The sequence below is a fragment of the Bidens hawaiensis genome, unplaced genomic scaffold, assembly GCF_021521415.1.
Source record: "Bidens hawaiensis isolate Kalapana, Puna unplaced genomic scaffold, B.hawaiensis_p1.1 tig00003356_1, whole genome shotgun sequence".
Classification (NCBI taxonomy): Eukaryota; Viridiplantae; Streptophyta; class Magnoliopsida; order Asterales; family Asteraceae; genus Bidens; species Bidens hawaiensis.
In genome coordinates this window covers 913927-931971 of record NW_027491185.1, presented here as the reverse complement: position 1 = coordinate 931971, position 18045 = coordinate 913927, and the positions used below count along the sequence as shown (strand labels likewise).

Here is an 18045-nt window from a genome sequence, read left to right as displayed (position 1 = left end):
TGACTCGTTAAAAATAAGGGAAATTATTATGTTACCCTTGATTCCTTTTATAACAAAATGATCTACCCTCTTTCCCTTTTATGATTCCATCTCCGGCGATTCCCTGTACCCCGTAATATTCCATTTTCCGGCGTCCGATTGGCGGATGTCTCAATCCAAGTCAAGTCAAATCTCCTCGGGTTCACCTTCCAAGCCTTCCCGTGCAGATGACCTTTGTGTGAGATGCTCATGTGGTTCTGCGACATGTTACCGGATATTCAGGACCGATGCAAACCCGGGTCGTCGATTCTTGTGCTGTGTAAGTGTTTAATTACTCACGAATTAGGGTTCTAGTCTGTTAATCGATGATGATTTGGTCTGTCGTTTGGCTTAGGTCAATTTTAGGGGTAATTGTTCTAATTTGCGAATCGTATTAGGGTTGTTTGTTTATTGATATATTTAGTCCGTTACATAAGGGGAGTTGTGGATGGCTAAAATGGGTTGATGATCCCACATGCCCTAGTTGTGAAAAGGTAATTCAAGCAATGGTCAAGATGATGAACAAGAAAGATGATTTTGCAAGAATGGAAACCAAAGAAGTAACAAGCTTGAAGATGTTGCTAGGAATTAGTTGGTTTTTGTTCTTCGTTTATGTGTGTGTTTATTGATTAGTTGTTAACATTGTATTTGTAGTATGGGATAATGTAATCTTTGTTGTTGTTATTTTAGTTGATGTTAAATTTTAGAGCTTCTTGTTTCATCTATTTACTTTAAATTTATGTTCCACATTATCAGTCATGTTGCAGCCATGATGAAACTGAGAATGTTGAGTTAGGGAAGGATGAAATTGAGAATGTGTAGTTTGACCAAAACAAAAGTCAAATGGAAGACAAGGAATATCAATTGGGTGAGATGAGTTGATGACTTATTTAGTGTAAGAAGATGACTTATTTAGACCAAGTGAAGAACATGAAATGGATCCTGGTGATGATTATGACCTTGAGGTTGTGAAAGCAGTTTTCAAGTACACCAGTGAGCCGAAAGAAGATTACTATCATGATCCATATGAAGACGATCCAGTGTGGGACTCGGACTGGTCAAATGATGATTGTCATTGGAAGTAACATTGTACTTGGTTTCTAGTATTGTTTGCATTTGAATTGTACTTTAATTTGACATGATTAAATGTATTGTAATGTTTGGATGATTTGACTACATGCTACTAGTTTTAAAAGCATTAAACACAAACTGTGAAAATAGCATACAAACCATCATATCCCAAATCAAACACACATTCTACAAGTCTTAAATTGTTTCAAACACAAACCATGATAACACACACATGGTACCAGCAAGTGCAAACAAAGGTCTTAAATTGTCTCAAAACACACCATCAATGTTACTCAAACACACCTTGTTGACATCATTATGGTTGACTTGGTGCCCTGCAAGTTCTGATGTTGTGTCCGTAACCTCCACATCTTCCACAACTTTTTTCATGCCCCAACCTGGTAACTCTTCCTCCTGCATAAACACTTCCTAAACCTCTTCAGTTGGTTCTTGGGTTCGAATTCTAGGTTTTGGGTCAACCTAAAAACTTTTTTATAGTTTTATATTCATATGTAATTTTAGGTATTAAAGGCTAAGCCTTAGCCGCTAACGTTATCAGGATTTAGTCCAAGTCGATTGTTCTCATTCCATATATTATGAATCGAATGTTTATTGTTTATTATTTTGAATATAATCTATAATAAACACTTTAACTAACACTACAAAATTCACTAATCGTCTCTTGTCAATCCATATGGAGAATACTTATTATATGTAGGAATTGATTTAGTTGAAATAAACCAATAATTTTAATGTTATATATTGAAATGACTTAAAGATAAGGACCATATATGAAAATTGGTTGAAAAAAAAAGTGAGGAGGGCTATGGTATTGACAAGTGGCAAAATTGGTAGGCTTTTATTAGAAGAGATAGATTATAAAAATCTAACTATGTATTTAACATGTACTTAACAGGCAAATTCGTGTCTACATGTTTATTACATATATCATGTCATGTAGGCACATGTCATGTAGGCACATGTCATGTATCTGTATATCATGTATACTTTTTTTAACATGCCACTATACTGTATAAATATTTATAATTATAATAATAATAATATCCAAGGTTTAATATTTATTAAATAGTTAATAATACTATAATAGGCAAACAATGTGCTGTTGTTTTATATGATGCGTGGGGCGGTTGCAAGTGAAGGGTAGCAGAGGAGTAGTTATCCTCTACATTACGCGGACCGTTCAATGTCCACCGTTGATCTCTTATCTTCCATCCTCCTATATAATATACTACTACTTCCCATTACAACATTAACATATTAACATATCATAACATACTACTTACATAAATATAATTCTCCCTAGGTTCAAACATTCTACTCCGGTCGTTGAAGGTAAATTATTATTCTTATTGTTGTTATTATATTAATTTAAATGCATTTTGGAAATGTAAAACTTTGTGTGTGTTTATAACTAACTGAATTCGGTTATTTGTTAACCGGATCCGAGATCTGGTTGTTGCACTTTCTGTTACGAATCTGGATCTGATATTGTGTGTACTAGGATAGGAATAATAAAAAGGTGTTTTCTAAAGTTACATAGTATTAAATAAGTTTAATATTTAATTAGGTATATATATTCCAAATTAGTTATAGTTTAGTAATTTGGGAGTTAATAGGGGTAGGATAACTAACTTCTTTGTGATCTCCGAGGACGTCCTTGTTTTACCACCCGTGCGCCTTCGTGTGGGTCGGTTTCCGGAGATAACTTGGAGGAGCTTAAGGGCTTCGTACGGCTATTTTGTTTGGTGGTTGTTCAAAAAAAAATAGGGGTAGGGTAGGGTAGGGTAGGGTAGGGTAACATTCACCCTTCAAAAAAAAAGAACATAATACTCGTGATCTAGTGGCATGATGTTTGCAGTTCCAAATGTCTGGTAGTGGTTCAGATTGTTGCAAGGTTAACAGGTTTGGTAAGCATAATAATAAGAATAAACTGATTTTGGTGTTTTAATTCACATCATGTCATGTGAATAAGTGGGGCATGGTGTTTGTGTGGTTTTAACATCATGATGCATCTAGATTGACTGGTCAAGATTAATAAATTTTATTTAGAGTTAAACTAAGGAACACTACTTGTTGAATTTGAGATATTATTTGTAGCAAATCTGAAATGACAGTTTTTCAAAGCTTGATTTTTTCGTCCAGATTTCAGCCAAAATCAGCGATTTTCAGCGAGATTCCAACCAATTTCTTGACATACCTCTTTTTTCTTGACTTATCAATCAATGGTCAAATCCGGCCAAAATCAGGATTAATCAGACTTAATCATTTTTTTTTTTGACGAAGTTCCGGCTAAAATCAGCGGTTTTCGTCGAGATTTCAGCCAAAATCAGCGATTTTCAGCGAGATTCCAACCAATTTCTTGACATACCTCTTTTTTCTTGACTTATGAACATCAGAAGAGACATTTTAGCTTTTTAATTACTTATTTTCTTTCATTAATATAAAGATTTGTTTTCTTACATTAAAGTTTTAATTTTTTTCAGATGGTAAAAAGTATATAACATCAGAAGAGTTAAAGAAGCATAACAATCCTAGTGACCTTTGGATCTCAATTTTGGGCAAAGTTTACAATGTGACTGAATGGTCTAAAGAGCATCCGGGTGGCGATATCCCGTTGCTTAACCTTGCGGGTCAGGATGTAACCGATGCATTTATCGCATTTCATCCTGGTACCGCGTGGAAGCATTTAGACAAACTGTTTACCGGGTACTATTTAAAAGATTACCAAGTCTCAGAAGTTTCTAGAGACTACAGAAAACTCGCTTCCGAGTTTGCGAAAGCCGGGATGTTTGAGAAAAAGGGTCACGGTGTAATTTACTCGCTTTGTTTCGTGTCTTTGTTGCTTTCGGTTTGCGTGTATGGCGTGTTATATACCGAGCTTTTGGATTCATATGCTTTCGGGGGCGATTTTGGGATTAGCGTGGATGCAAATCGCTTACTTGGGTCATGACGCGGGTCATTACCAAATGATGGCGACCCGCGGGTGGAACAAGTTTGCGGGAATCTTTATCGGGAATTGTGTAACCGGGATTAGTATCGCGTGGTGGAAATGGACGCATAACGCTCATCACATTGCTTGCAATAGTCTTGATTATGATCCCGATCTGCAGCATTTACCAATGTTAGCGGTTTCTTCAAAGCTTTTTAACTCGTTGACTTCGGTTTTCTACGGTAGACAGTTGACTTTTGACTCGTTGGCACGGTTCTGTTGGAATACCATATGCCCGAGACACATAATTAGGTTAATGTGACTAATTGTGTTTGATCCAAGTCGGGTCATACCCAATAACGAGTTAGACACACACCAATTATGTATTTGTTAAGATAAGATCTATGAGACAAATACAGAACACGATACATTCAGAAAATCGGGTTTCTGAATACTTACTTGAAAGTGTTAAATAAATTAATTGGTTAATTTATTTATTCAAATAATTATTATTGGAATGATTATTTAACTATGTGTTCTTTTATAAAATGGTTTATAAAAGATGGGGTGTTTTTATATTTTATAAAGTATAAAATAAATAAAAAAAAAATTATATTTGGGGCAAGTTTTGGGTGGGCCCCACACCCCATGATTTTGGTCAATATCTTGTCATGGATTTGGTATGGGTTACTTGACCAAAATACCTAACACCATGTTTTGATTTGATGGAATTATGATATAAAGATCAAGATCATCAATCAAAACTTTCAAGTAACAAAACCAAAACAACTCTTTCTTTTCTTTCTTCTTGTTTTCGGCCAAGACAAAAGGAAGAGGCTCGGGTCTCGGTTTTTGGTGTTCAAGCTCCCTAACATAGCTCGGTGTGTGTTGGAGGCTCGGGGTATATTCCGTTTGAGGATTTTCCTTTGAAAGTCTAGCATCAACATCATCATCTTCTTCAACCATCAACTACATCTCTTAAAGGTTTAAGAATGTAAGTTTTACAAGCTTTGATAGTTTAGTTTTTCCGTATTACTTGATCCTTGCCTCGGGTTTCTAACATATAGATTATTGGTAATCTTATGACATGAATAAACTAGGTTGTTCATGAACACATATCATATAAACTTGTAACATATATATATATATATACATATGGATAGATATGTTTAGTTTGTAAATATCACGCTTCCGCCTTAATTGTGACTAGTTAAATGGTTAACTTAGTATAAATTATCCATAGAAACCCAACAAATGGCATCAAGAGCCGGGATACGGGAAACTAAGCTTCGGGTTTTCGGTTTTATATTTTTCCCCTTGAAAGATTTTATACAAAAATAAACATGCATGTTTTTTTGTATTTAATCTTGTTATTATTTTTGGCTTTGTTCAAAAAAAAATAAATAAAAAAAATATATATATATAAAACCGAGTTCATGGGCCGAAGCCCAATTCGGATGTGATTGGGCAGAAGCCCACTTCATTAGGTTAATGGGTTAACCGAGAAGAAAAATAAAGGAGGGAAGAAAGTTAAATGGGCCGAAGCCCATTTTGGTCAAATGGGCCGAAGCCCATTAGACTTTTCATTGGGCCGAAGCCCATGTGTTTTGCACATGTGGGCCGAAGCCCATAATCAAGTTATTGGGTCAAGCCCAAATGGGTTGGGCTAGGCCCGATAAGGTCAAGGGGTTTTGGAACGGGTTCCTAAGACATAACGGGTTATGTTTGTTAAAACTAGACCGAGCCGTAGACCAAATGGATGTTTGTTGTGATTGTTATTAATTATTCAAAGTTTCGGTTTGTAATAATTAATTAGGGGCAATTTTGTAATTATTTATTCATATGGGTATGTAATAAATAGTTTATTTGTAATATCTTTATTTTATAGAAAAAAAATGTATTAGGACATTTGTTATGTAAATTTAAAGAAGATTGCAAAATTGGAAGTTTGGGCCTTATTGGGCCGGGTATGGTGATAATGGGTCTCACAAGCCCATTAAAGGGATTCAAGCCCAAATGGACCTAAGCCCACCTAATGAGCCCAAATGGAAGCTTATGGAAGCTTAGGCCCAAGTTCAAGCCCAATGGATCACAACGGGGTTGAAGAAGATGCTCGAAGCATTTGGATGCGGGATCGAGTGGGAGCTACAACATCCATGTGTCATGTGTCCCTTAGGATTGGACCTAAGACACACACTTGTTTCGGCTAACAAGTGTGGTCTAACTTAGTGGCTCGTGTCTAGTATAATTGTGTATGCTTGTTAATTGATTGTTTGAATATGTGGTTGCTAGATATTAGGATATCAACTTCGTCACATAGAATTAATTAACAAAGCATAAAACGGGTTCTAATAATTATCGGTAATTACGTGACACATAGTTTAATAAAATGGATTTATTAACTAGCCGTCTCACGCCCATAATAAAATGGTTTTATTATAAATTAGAATTTTGAAAATGGTTTCAAAATAATCATGTTACTAAATGCATGTTAGAACATGATTTAAAGTTTTATAACTAGAATTATTAAAACTAAAAATCCCTTTTAAAATTAAGGATAACAAGTTAAACACCATCCTTTTGTATTAACGCTTAACATATTAGTAAGCTCTTAGTGGGAAAAAGGTCACCTAACCGCGTAGAGTAAATTAATATGTTGAGGTAATATTGGCATATAAATGGGAAAAAGGTCACCTAACCGTTTGTATGTTAATATTACAAGTTGATACAAGTAGGACGACTTAAATTAGAACCATGTGAAGACGGTCACCCAAGCATGGGGTCTAATAGGTGTTGATGGGATAAACATGCCGATACGAAATATGATTTCGAACCGGTCCCATAAACTCTAGAAGTTGCAAAAGGGTTTGCAATTGTTATGAATAACTACCTTGATAAACCGACAATGGGAAAAAGGTCACCTAACCGGAGTCGTGTTTATCGTTGGATTCTAGATTTTAATTATTAATTATATTTGGTATATATAAAATGGTATTAATAATTAAAATATGTAAAACACTTAAAATGAACTTAATTAAAATTCTGCAGATGGCCGCACACGTCGACGACAACATAATCCCTAACGTCCAAAACGTATCTCTCCGATCTATTCTCGCTAAAGACCGTCTTAACCACAATAACTTTTCGGATTGGTTCCGAAATTTAAGGATTGTTCTAAAACAAGAAAAATTATATCATGTTTTGGAAACACCTATCCCCAATGAACCGGAAGAGGGAAGTGAGGTCGAATATATGAATTGGGTCCAACACACGGAAGATTCCATTCAAGTGTCATGCCTCATGTTGGCGACTATGGTTCCCGAAATCCAAAAGGATTTCGAAAACCATAATGCGTACGACATGATTACTCAACTTAAGGAAATGTTCCTTAAGCAATCGAGGGTTGAAAGGTTCGAAACGGTTCGAGCCTTGCATGCATGTAGAATGGATGATAATCAACCAGTTTCAACTTATGTACTTAAGATGAAAAGTTACATTGATCGCCTCGCCAAGCTCAATTGTCCCATCTCAAAAGAGTTAGCAACGGATTTGATCCTTAACTCTTTGTCGAAAAGGTTCGACACTTTCGTGTTAAATTATAACATGAACGGGTGGGACAAAAACATTGGAGAACTTCACTCAATGCTTAAAACAGCCGAGGCGAGCATGGGTAAAAGGGTTTTACCCGTGTTTGCGATCAATGAAGGTAGATCCAAGAATCGATCTCAACCCAATCCTAAGGCTAAGGTAGCAAAAAGAAAGGGTCCTCCTATGCATCTTAATGGTAAGGGCAAATCACCGGTTATGGCAAAGAAACAAAAGGTTGTGGAACCGAGGGGTCATAAGGATGATCCTTGTTTTGGTTGTGGTGAGACCGGACATTGGAAACGCAATTGCCCGGTCTACCTAAAGGAGCTAAGAGACAAGAGGAATGCGGGGCATGCCTCGGGTAATGTCTTTATGATTAATATTGAGCTAAATCTTATTTCTTCTAACACATGGGTATTGGATACCGGATGTGGAACTCATATTTGCAATTGGTTGCAGGGGTTCAAAAGGAATGAAGACTTAAAGAAGGGCGAAGTGAGTCTTTTCATGGGCAACGGTGCAAGGGTGCACGTGGTCGCTAGAGGAGACTTCACTTTATCGCTTCCAAGTGGTTTGGAAGTTGTTTTGAGAAATGTTTTGTATGCTCCTAGTTTGACTAGGAACATTATTTCTGTGCACCTTCTTAGACAATGTAACTTTGACTTTAAATTTGTAAAATCAGAAATGCATGTATCATCTAATGGTATCTTTTATTTTAAAGCTGTACCAAACAACGGTATTTATGAATTGGTTCATGACAATACCTTAAATAGCTCATTATATCAAACTTCCACTAAAAGACTCAAAAAGGATTTGAGTGATTCCTACATTTGGCATTGTCGTCTTGGACACATAAACAAGAATCGTGTAAATACTCTCCAAAAGAATGGTCTTTTGAAAACAAATGAGTTAGGTTCGTTTGATGAGTGTGAATCTTGTATTCAAGGCAAGATGACCAAAGAACCTTTTAAAGGTACAAATGAAAGGGCTAAGGACTTGTTAGGTATCATACATACGGATGTATGCGGACCTCTCAAGCCCACTAGTAGGAATAGTGAAAGGTACTTCATTACCTTTACTGACGATTTTAGTCGATATGGGTATGTGTATCTAATGAAACACAAACATGAAGACTTTGAAATGTTCAAGGAATTTCAAAATGAAGTACAAAATCAGCTCGACCGAACAATCAAGGTACTCCGCTCCGATAGAGGAGGCGAATACCTAAGTGATGCTTTTCAAAGTCATCTTAGAGATTGTGGAATTATTTCACAGCTCACTCCTCCTGGTACTCCTCAACATAACGGAGTATCCGAGAGGAGGAATCGAACACTGTTGGACATGGTTCGATCAATGATGGCACGAAGCTCACTACCACCATCATTTTGGGGATATGCGCTACTTACAGCGGCTCGCATTTTGAATATGGCCCCGACCAAAAAGGTGGATCGAATACCCTATGAAATGTGGCATGGAAAGGTTCCATCCTTTTCATATTTAAGGGTATGGGGATGCATAGTTTATGTTAAACGTGACACCCCAAATAAGCTTGAGGCTCGATCCATCAGGTGTATCTTCATAGGATACCCAAAGGATGATATAAGATATATATTCTATGATCCTAGTGAACAAAAGGTGTTTGTTTCAAGCAAAGGATACTTCTTAGAAACTAAGTTCCTTATGGAAGGACCTAGTGAAAAGAGAGTGGAACTTGAAGAGGTTCAAGAATCACTGGATGATACACAGTTGGTCGATACTAGTTTTCAACACGAGGATGTTGAAGGTGATCAAATGGTTGATCATACACACGTTGCTCGCAGATCTAGTAGGATTAGACGACCTCCCAAGAAATATGGATTTCTCGTGGATGATTGCTACTTGGTCGATTCGGATGAACCGATCTCCTACAAAGATGCTATGTCACAACCTGATTGTGACAAGTGGCTTGAAGCCATGAGCGCCGAGATGCAATCCATGCACGATAACCAAGTTTGGGAATTGGTTGATCGTCCACTTAACTCCAAAATGGTTGGATATAAGTGGGTCTTCAAGAAGAAGACCGATATGCATGGAAATTTAGATACTTACAAAGCACGACTTGTAGCAAAAGGTTTCACGCAAACTCAAGGGATTGATTATGATGAAACCTTTTCGCCGGTCGCGATGCTTAAGTCGATCAGGATATTATTTGCCATTGCAGCTCATTTTGATTATGAGATATGGCAAATGGATGTCAAGACCGCTTTTCTTAATGGATATCTTGAGGAAGATGTCCATATGGTTCAACCTGAAGGTTTTGTCGATCCATCTAATCCTGATAAAGTATGTAAGTTAAGGAAATCAATCTACGGGTTGAAACAAGCATCACGGATGTGGAATCATCGTTTTAATGAAGAAATCAAAGCGTTTGGTTTCGTCCAAAACGGTGATGAGGCGTGTGTGTATAAATGGGCTAGTGGGAGTATAGTCATGTTCCTTATTTTGTATGTCGATGATATACTTTTATTTGGAAATGATATACCAAGTATGGAAAACGTTAAAGCGTGGTTAAGTAGTCGTTTCTCAATTAAGGATCTTGGAGAAGCGACATATATCTTGGGAATAAAGGTCTATAGGGATAGACAAAGGAAATTGATCGGACTCAATCAAAGTGCATACATTGATAAAATCCTGAAAAGGTTCAGGATGGAAAACTCTAAGAAAGGTTTGGTACCTATTCCTAGAGGAACCGTGTTAAGCTCATCCCAAAGTCCTAGCTCTAAGGAAGAGCAGGATAGGATGAAGCATGTTCCTTATGCTTCGGCAATAAGATCTATTATGTATGCAATGATGTGCACTAGACCGGACGTCTCGTATGCTTTAAGCATAACGAGTAGATACCAGCACAACCCAGGTGACAGTCATTGGATGGCTGTCAAGAATATATTAAAATACCTTAGAAGGACTAAGGATATGTTTTTAATATATGGGTCTGGTGAGGAGGAACTCGTCGTAAAGGGTTACGTGGATGCGAGTTTCCAAACTGACCGAGATGATTCTCGGTCACAGTCGGGATATGTCTTCATTTTGAATGGAGGCGCTGTTTCTTGGAAGAGTTCGAAGCAGGATGTTGTCGCGTTATCCACTACAGAATCTGAGTACATCGCCGCTTCAATGGCAGCCCAAGAGGCTGCATGGATGAAAAAGTTCATCATGGATCTAGGGATTATCTCTACCATTCAGGAGCCCCTAGAGATATTCTGTGACAATGAAGGTGCTATTGCACAGATCAAGGAGCCTCGTGCTCATCAGAAAACGAGGCACATTGAGCGCAGATTCAACTACATAAGGGATGAAGTTGAAAAGAGAAAGATATGTATTCATAAAGTTCATACCGATCAAAATATTGCGGACCCACTCACGAAGCTCCTCGATAGGCCAAAGCATGAGGGTCATGTTTGTGCATTAGGACTTCGGTATTCTAGTGAGTGGATTTAATCTGTATTTAGTGTTTGTATAAGAACGAATGTAATGGGTATCTCATGAAAATTAATTATGTTTTAATTATTCAATGAGTTATGTTCTATATTTGCATGTTTAATCCATGAATGACTTATGTTGTTCTAAACGTCCGTAGTCGATCATACTTGTGGGAACAAGTATGAAGGTAAGACTATTATGAACCCGGATTGGTTGATATTCATGTGATGAATATAGGGCATAGGTTTGCCACCAAGGTTCATAGATATTTGTGGGATACAAATATTGGACATGATTCGCTCTCAAGGATCACTGCATGGAGTTAGTGCAACTGATCATAAGTAATCCTTGAGTAAAGGCGAGTATCATTGTGTCCTTTGACCTGAGATGCATATCGGATCTGGTTTTTCATCAAGTCTGATATCTTGACTCTCTTCTTTGTTATTTCAGTAACACGATGACGTATAAGAAAGAGCTCAGATATCATATGAGATGTCAACGAGGATGTATGCAGTCAAGATGGAATTTGTTCCTCTTATGTGTTGAGAGTTTAGATGTCTAAGGCCTGTTAAGTTAAATCATTGAGAGAATGATCACTCTGTGTCTCTTCGATTTGACAGGACATCTAGTAACAAAGGGATATAATGATAAGACTTACCTATATCATATCAAGTATGGACTTGAAGGGGATGATGTTATTGAATGGCACTTAGTCAAACACACTAGGGGTGGTGACCTGTTGTTAGGCGGTATTCACCATTAGCATTAACTTCTTATGAGTCACGTGCAAGTGGGAGATTGTTGGAATACCATATGCCCGAGACACATAATTAGGTTAATGTGACTAATTGTGTTTGATCCAAGTCGGGTCATACCCAATAACGAGTTAGACACACACCAATTATGTATTTGTTAAGATAAGATCTATGAGACAAATACAGAACACGATACATTCAGAAAATCGGGTTTCTGAATACTTACTTGAAAGTGTTAAATAAATTAATTGGTTAATTTATTTATTCAAATAATTATTATTGGAATGATTATTTAACTATGTGTTCTTTTATAAAATGGTTTATAAAAGATGGGGTGTTTTTATATTTTATAAAGTATAAAATAAATAAAAAAAAAAATTATATTTGGGGCCGGTTTTGGGTGGGCCCCACACCCCATGATTTTGGTCAATATCTTGTCATGGATTTGGTATGGGTTACTTGACCAAAATACCTAACACCATGTTTTGATTTGATGGAATTATGATATAAAGATCAAGATCATCAATCAAAACTTTCAAGTAACAAAACCAAAACAACTCTTTCTTTTCTTTCTTCTTGTTTTCGGCCAAGACAAAAGGAAGAGGCTCGGGTCTCGGTTTTTGGTGTTCAAGCTCCCTAACATAGCTCGGTGTGTGTTGGAGGCTCGGGGTATATTCCGTTTGAGGATTTTCCTTTGAAAGTCTAGCATCAACATCATCATCTTCTTCAACCATCAACTACATCTCTTAAAGGTTTAAGAATGTAAGTTTTACAAGCTTTGATAGTTTAGTTTTTCCGTATTACTTGATCCTTGCCTCGGGTTTCTAACATATAGATTATTGGTAATCTTATGACATGAATAAACTAGGTTGTTCATGAACACATATCATATAAACTTGTAACATATATATATATATATATATATATATATATATATATATATATATATATATATATATATATATACATATGGATAGATATGTTTAGTTTGTAAATATCACGCTTCCGCCTTAATTGTGACTAGTTAAATGGTTAACTTAGTATAAATTATCCATAGAAACCCAACAGGTTCTTCGTAAGTTATCAACATTATTCGTATTACCCGATCATGTGTGTCGCTCGGGTCAACCTTTATTTACAAACGATCCTTTTGCTGCTTTCGAAACGAAAGATTCCTGACAGAGGTTTAAACATACTCGGCACGTTAATTTTCTGGACATGGTTTCCGTTACTTGTTTCTCGGTTACCGAACTGGCCCGAACGTGTGGCGTTTGTGTTGGTTAGCTTTTGTGTAACAGGTATTCAACACGTTCAGTTCACACTAAACCATTTTTCGGGGGATGTTTACGTGGGCCCACCGAAGGGTAACGACTGGTTCGAGAAACAAACGAGTGGGACCATCGATATCGCGTGTTCTTCGTGGATGGATTGGTTCTTCGGCGGTTTACAGTTTCAACTTGAGCACCATTTGTTTCCTAGGTTGCCACGGTGTCACTTGAGGTCTATTTCTCCTATTGTTAAGGAACTATGCAAGAAACATGATTTACCTTATGTGAGTTTGTCGTTTTACGACGCAAATGTAACTACATTAAAGACGCTTAGGACAGCGGCTCTGCAGGCGCGTGACCTTACTAACCCGTCTCCTCAGAATCTACTTTGGGAGGCTTTTAACACTCATGGTTAAGTTAAGTTTTGAGATATTTTACTTTTTGTAATAGCCTTTGAGCAGTAAAATTTTGTTATTTGTTTACTATTTGTAAATTTGTTTTTTTGTCATATTGTTGTAATCTGTTTCAGGGAATTGATTTATAGATATGGTTTAGAATCTACAAGTATTATATGATGGTAATATTTAAGTTCAATACAACCACACAAATATGTCTACTTTATATATTTTTTTAACTGTGATACATAAGACGATTATATAACTACGATACTAATATTATCATTGGTGTTAATATATTATTATATCCACTATAGGAAAGTGCATATCTACTCAGAACCAACATTAGAGTATAACACTTTTTCTTTTTCTAAAAGAAGGAGATCATTAATCATGAATTCATGATTCGTAAATCAACATATGTTTCTCATTTCAAAAAATAAACATGTCTTCCTTTGATAAGCTGAAGATTCCTCTCAAAGAGATATCGTCGGCAACTAACGAATTTGCTGAAGCAAACATCATTGGAAAGGGCGGATACGGCTTAGTGTACCGAGGCCAATCAGAACAACATGGCATGCTCGCCATAAAGCGGCTGAATAGTCAGTACGGACAAGGAGTCCATGAATACGGGATGGAAATTTCACTGCTTTCAAAATATAAACACGAAAACCTTGCCTCTCTTATTGGATTTTGTGGAGAAGCCGGCGAGAAGATCCTGGTCTACAAATATGAAGCAAATCAGAGTCTTGACAAGTTTTTGCATAAGAAAGACTTTTCCTGGATTCGTCGTCTTCAGATTTGCCTGGGCGCTGCCCGTGGGTTAAGGTACCTTCATAACGAGACTGGATCTGGATACGGAGTTATCCATCGCGATATCAAGAGTTCTAACATCCTCTTGGATGATAACCGGAACGCCAAGATTTCAGATTTTGGACTGTCTAAAATAGCTCTTACAAATTCGGCCGAGTCAGTCATGTTCACGACTCCTTGTGGAACAATGGGATATGTTGATCCACAGATACTATATGGTTGTGGTATCACGCAAAAGTCTGATGTTTATTCTTTCGGGGTTGTGTTGTGTTGTTTGAAGTCTTGTTTGGAAAGCTTGTAGCTGTTCCGGGAAATCTTGGTGATGATCGTTTTACTGTCAAATTGGCCAAAAAGCATTACAAGGAGAAAACATTGCATATGATGATCCATCCTGAACTTGCAACTGAAATGACTTCCGATTCCTTGAGTACGTTCTCAACCATCGCCTATCAATGCTTGAAGAGACGAACAGAAGATCGTCCGACAATGAGCTTGGTCGTGGAAGCACTAGAGAAAGCTTTGGGTTATCACTTCCAAAACGGTCATTTTAGTAATACTTCGGGAACTCAGATGGAGTCTTATAGTAAAGATGGGAAGGCACCGGATCGCAGTGATGTGGATCGACGAGGCTCGTCTGAAACCGGACCAGCATCGACTATTAAGTTGGATGGTCCGGATGCGCAGGAGCTCGTGGGGATCAATATGGTTGGGAAGAATTTCAGGAGGTTTTATCCGTATGTGTACTATAGGGAGCAGGATGGGATAATTGATTTGTTACTAATTTGAATTGTAATTGTGTTTGAATGAACAATGTTGGGGTATGTTGATGAAATCATGATAATTGCAGGAATGAAATAAAGAGGAAATGGAATGGACGAAATGGGCAAGATTGTATTTTTTGTTCTCCTTCATGAAGTCGATGATTCGTTTGGCAAGTCCTATTTCATTGTTTAAGACAGGAATCATGTCCTTTCTTGTCTCAGGAGAGTTACCAAGTGCTTGTGAACAAGACATGAATAATGAAGGAGAACATTGGGTTTATATTTCCTTTCATAATATGGAATGGGTGGCTTTTGACTAGGGGTGTTCACGGTTTGGTTCGAAACCGTGAAACCGTCGAAACCGGTCATTGGTTTGGTTTCACGGTTGGTTTTCTTTCTTAACTTTCGGTCGGTTGGTTTGAAAATTTTCAAACCAACAACGGTTTGGTTTACGGTTTGTACCAAAAACCAACCGTAAAAAACCGGACCGGATCATATGATTTAATTATATATGTTTTAAATATTTTACATATATATATATATATATGTCTCTGTGTGTGTGTGTGATTAGACCAATTAAAGAATTATTATTAGTGTGTTTAGTATAAATCACAGTGCGTTTAATATATATTATTACTTTACTAAATACTAAGCCCAATTTCAAAACGTAAAAACGTTAACGGCCTTTCAGAGTTTGAGTTTTTCATTGAGAACCCATAAATAAGTGATGTTTGTTAAAATTTGTAAATTATTGAGAGCTATACAATAAAATAAATTATTTTGGAGTTTTCGTTATAAAATCCCAACAAGTGTTTAAACCGTGAAACCAAACCGTTACTAACGGTTCGGTTTGGTTCGGTTCGGTTTAAGAATTCAATGGTTTCGTTTTGGTTTACGAAAATAAAAAACCGTTACTAACGGTTCGGTTCACAGTTAAACCTAAAAACCGCGAAAACCGGACCGTGAACACCCCTACTTTTGACCCAATCCACTGTAGGTGGATAAACCTGCCTACCATGGACTGCAGCGTATGTTTCATGTGCGCAGACAAAGAATCTTTAGCAGTAGGCACTGAGCTGCTGGTGTTTGGTAGAGACATAGACACACATAAAGTGCATAAATATAGTATCTTAACGAACTCATGGTCACCTGGTTCCAAGACCAATGCACCTAGATGTCTGTTTGGGTCCGCAAGTCTTGGTGAGATAGCTATTGTAGCCGGTGGGCAGGGTACATCAGGCAACACTTTGAACTCAGCTGAGCTTTATAATACAGAGACCGAGACTTGGGTTACCTTACCCAACTTGAATAAACCAAGAAAAATGTGTGCAGGGGTATTTATGGAATCAAAATTTTATGTTATTGATGGAATCGGCGAAAATAATAAACATCTGACTTGTGGGGAAGTTTATGATTTGAAAGCGGGTACTTGGACCGAGATTCCAAATATGTTTCCACGGGTTCAAAATGCACGTGCAGCCATCAAACCACCTCCTTCATTTGCCGTTGTGAAGAATGAATTATATGCTGCTTGTTTTAAAGAACAAGAAGTCAGAAAATACGATAAGCGTCGAAATCTTTGGGTCAGAGTGTGTGTGCTGCCGAAAATGGCGCACCTGCACCTTATCATTGCACGGGTACATGGTTTTCAGGCCTGTGGTGATCAGCTCATTTTTATTGGTAACCCCTGGGGTTCTAATATAATGGAATTGTATTATTGGGTACCCGATGGTAGCCAGCCTCAATGGAACCTGCTTGCTAGAAAGCAATCGAGTGGTTTTGTTTATAGTTGCGTGGCGATGGGATGTTGAGATGCTAACAAGTTTACACAGGTTCCTTGTTTACTGAACTAAATCTTGGCAGTTTTTCTCAAATTATTATATTTTTTTGGTTGTTTGATTTCTTATTAAAATTTAAACTAGGAAATTAGGCCCGCGTTTTGCATAAGACCAAACTAGAAACGTCTCACTCGAGCAGGTATGAAAGCTAGAGGTAGGGGCAGCAATTGTTCCGTTTAAAAAACCACGGGTGGTTGGGTTCGGGTCAACTAACACAACCCGTTTAAACAAATGGTTTGCGTTATGGTTGACTCGTTAACCCATTTAAGTATTTAAAAAGAGCTTTTTCCGTTTTCCATTTTTAATAATTTTCAAAAATAATATTTATATTACTTATTTACTCTATCGACTCTAAATTATATCAACTTTGTTTTTAACTTTTTTTGATAAATGCCTAAATGGGTTAAACCGGTCGTGTTCAAGTCGACCCGAATTTATGTGTATACGTGTTAGGGTTAAAAATTTTTGTACGAATATAATATGGGTCGGGTTTGGGTTGCATATTGCAACCCGTCAACCAGCCAAGATTGACACCCCTAGCTAAAGTTGCAAGTTATCTCCCTAGTAAGTAATGAAAAGAATACAATGGTACTTCATATATATCATATTAGCTTTTCTAACACAAAGCTATACTTCTTATGTTTTCTGATTTAATATGTTATAATGAACATCTATAGTTTCTACAAACTTTGACAGGTTTTATTGACCTCCACGACTACACGGGAATATTCAACATGGACCGTGGACCGTCCTCAGGCGAATGCAAGTTCCACGAGCATCACCTCCCGCAGAAATATACATTGAACACCCGAAACTTGTTGCTAAGATTATAAATATTTATATGAATCTATGCTAAAAGTGTGTTTTTGATTTTCTTTTGATGGACCAAGAATCCAATACAGCTACTGGGCCTTAATTTCCCCATGGTGCAGTTATTGGGCCTTAATTGGCCCAGTACTTACATGGATAATCAACCCACTAATTTGAGATGCACAAAATCAGTTTTCTTTTCTTTCAATCGGTTTGGTTTCAGTCAACAAAAGTAAAAACCGGTTCATATTTGTAATCGGTTTTCAGTGGAAAAAATTTGATTTGGTTTGAAACTCGTTCCCACTTAAAACCAGTTTTT

At 37.1% G+C, this 18045-nt stretch overlaps 2 pseudogenes across 1 annotated transcript; both read left to right on the top strand.

Annotated features, from left to right (window-relative positions):
- The first annotated feature begins 953 nt into the window (after positions 1–953).
- On the top strand, positions 954–13656 carry LOC143623137 (delta(8)-fatty-acid desaturase-like; annotated as a pseudogene). The gene is made up of 4 exons (XR_013151846.1): positions 954–1099; positions 2414–2442; positions 3594–4312; positions 12910–13656. The product of XR_013151846.1 is annotated as a delta(8)-fatty-acid desaturase-like (transcript).
- Positions 13657–15281: 1625 nt separating this feature from the next.
- Positions 15282–16889, top strand: LOC143623136 (F-box/kelch-repeat protein SKIP11 pseudogene; annotated as a pseudogene).
- The last annotated feature ends 1156 nt before the right edge of the window (positions 16890–18045 follow it).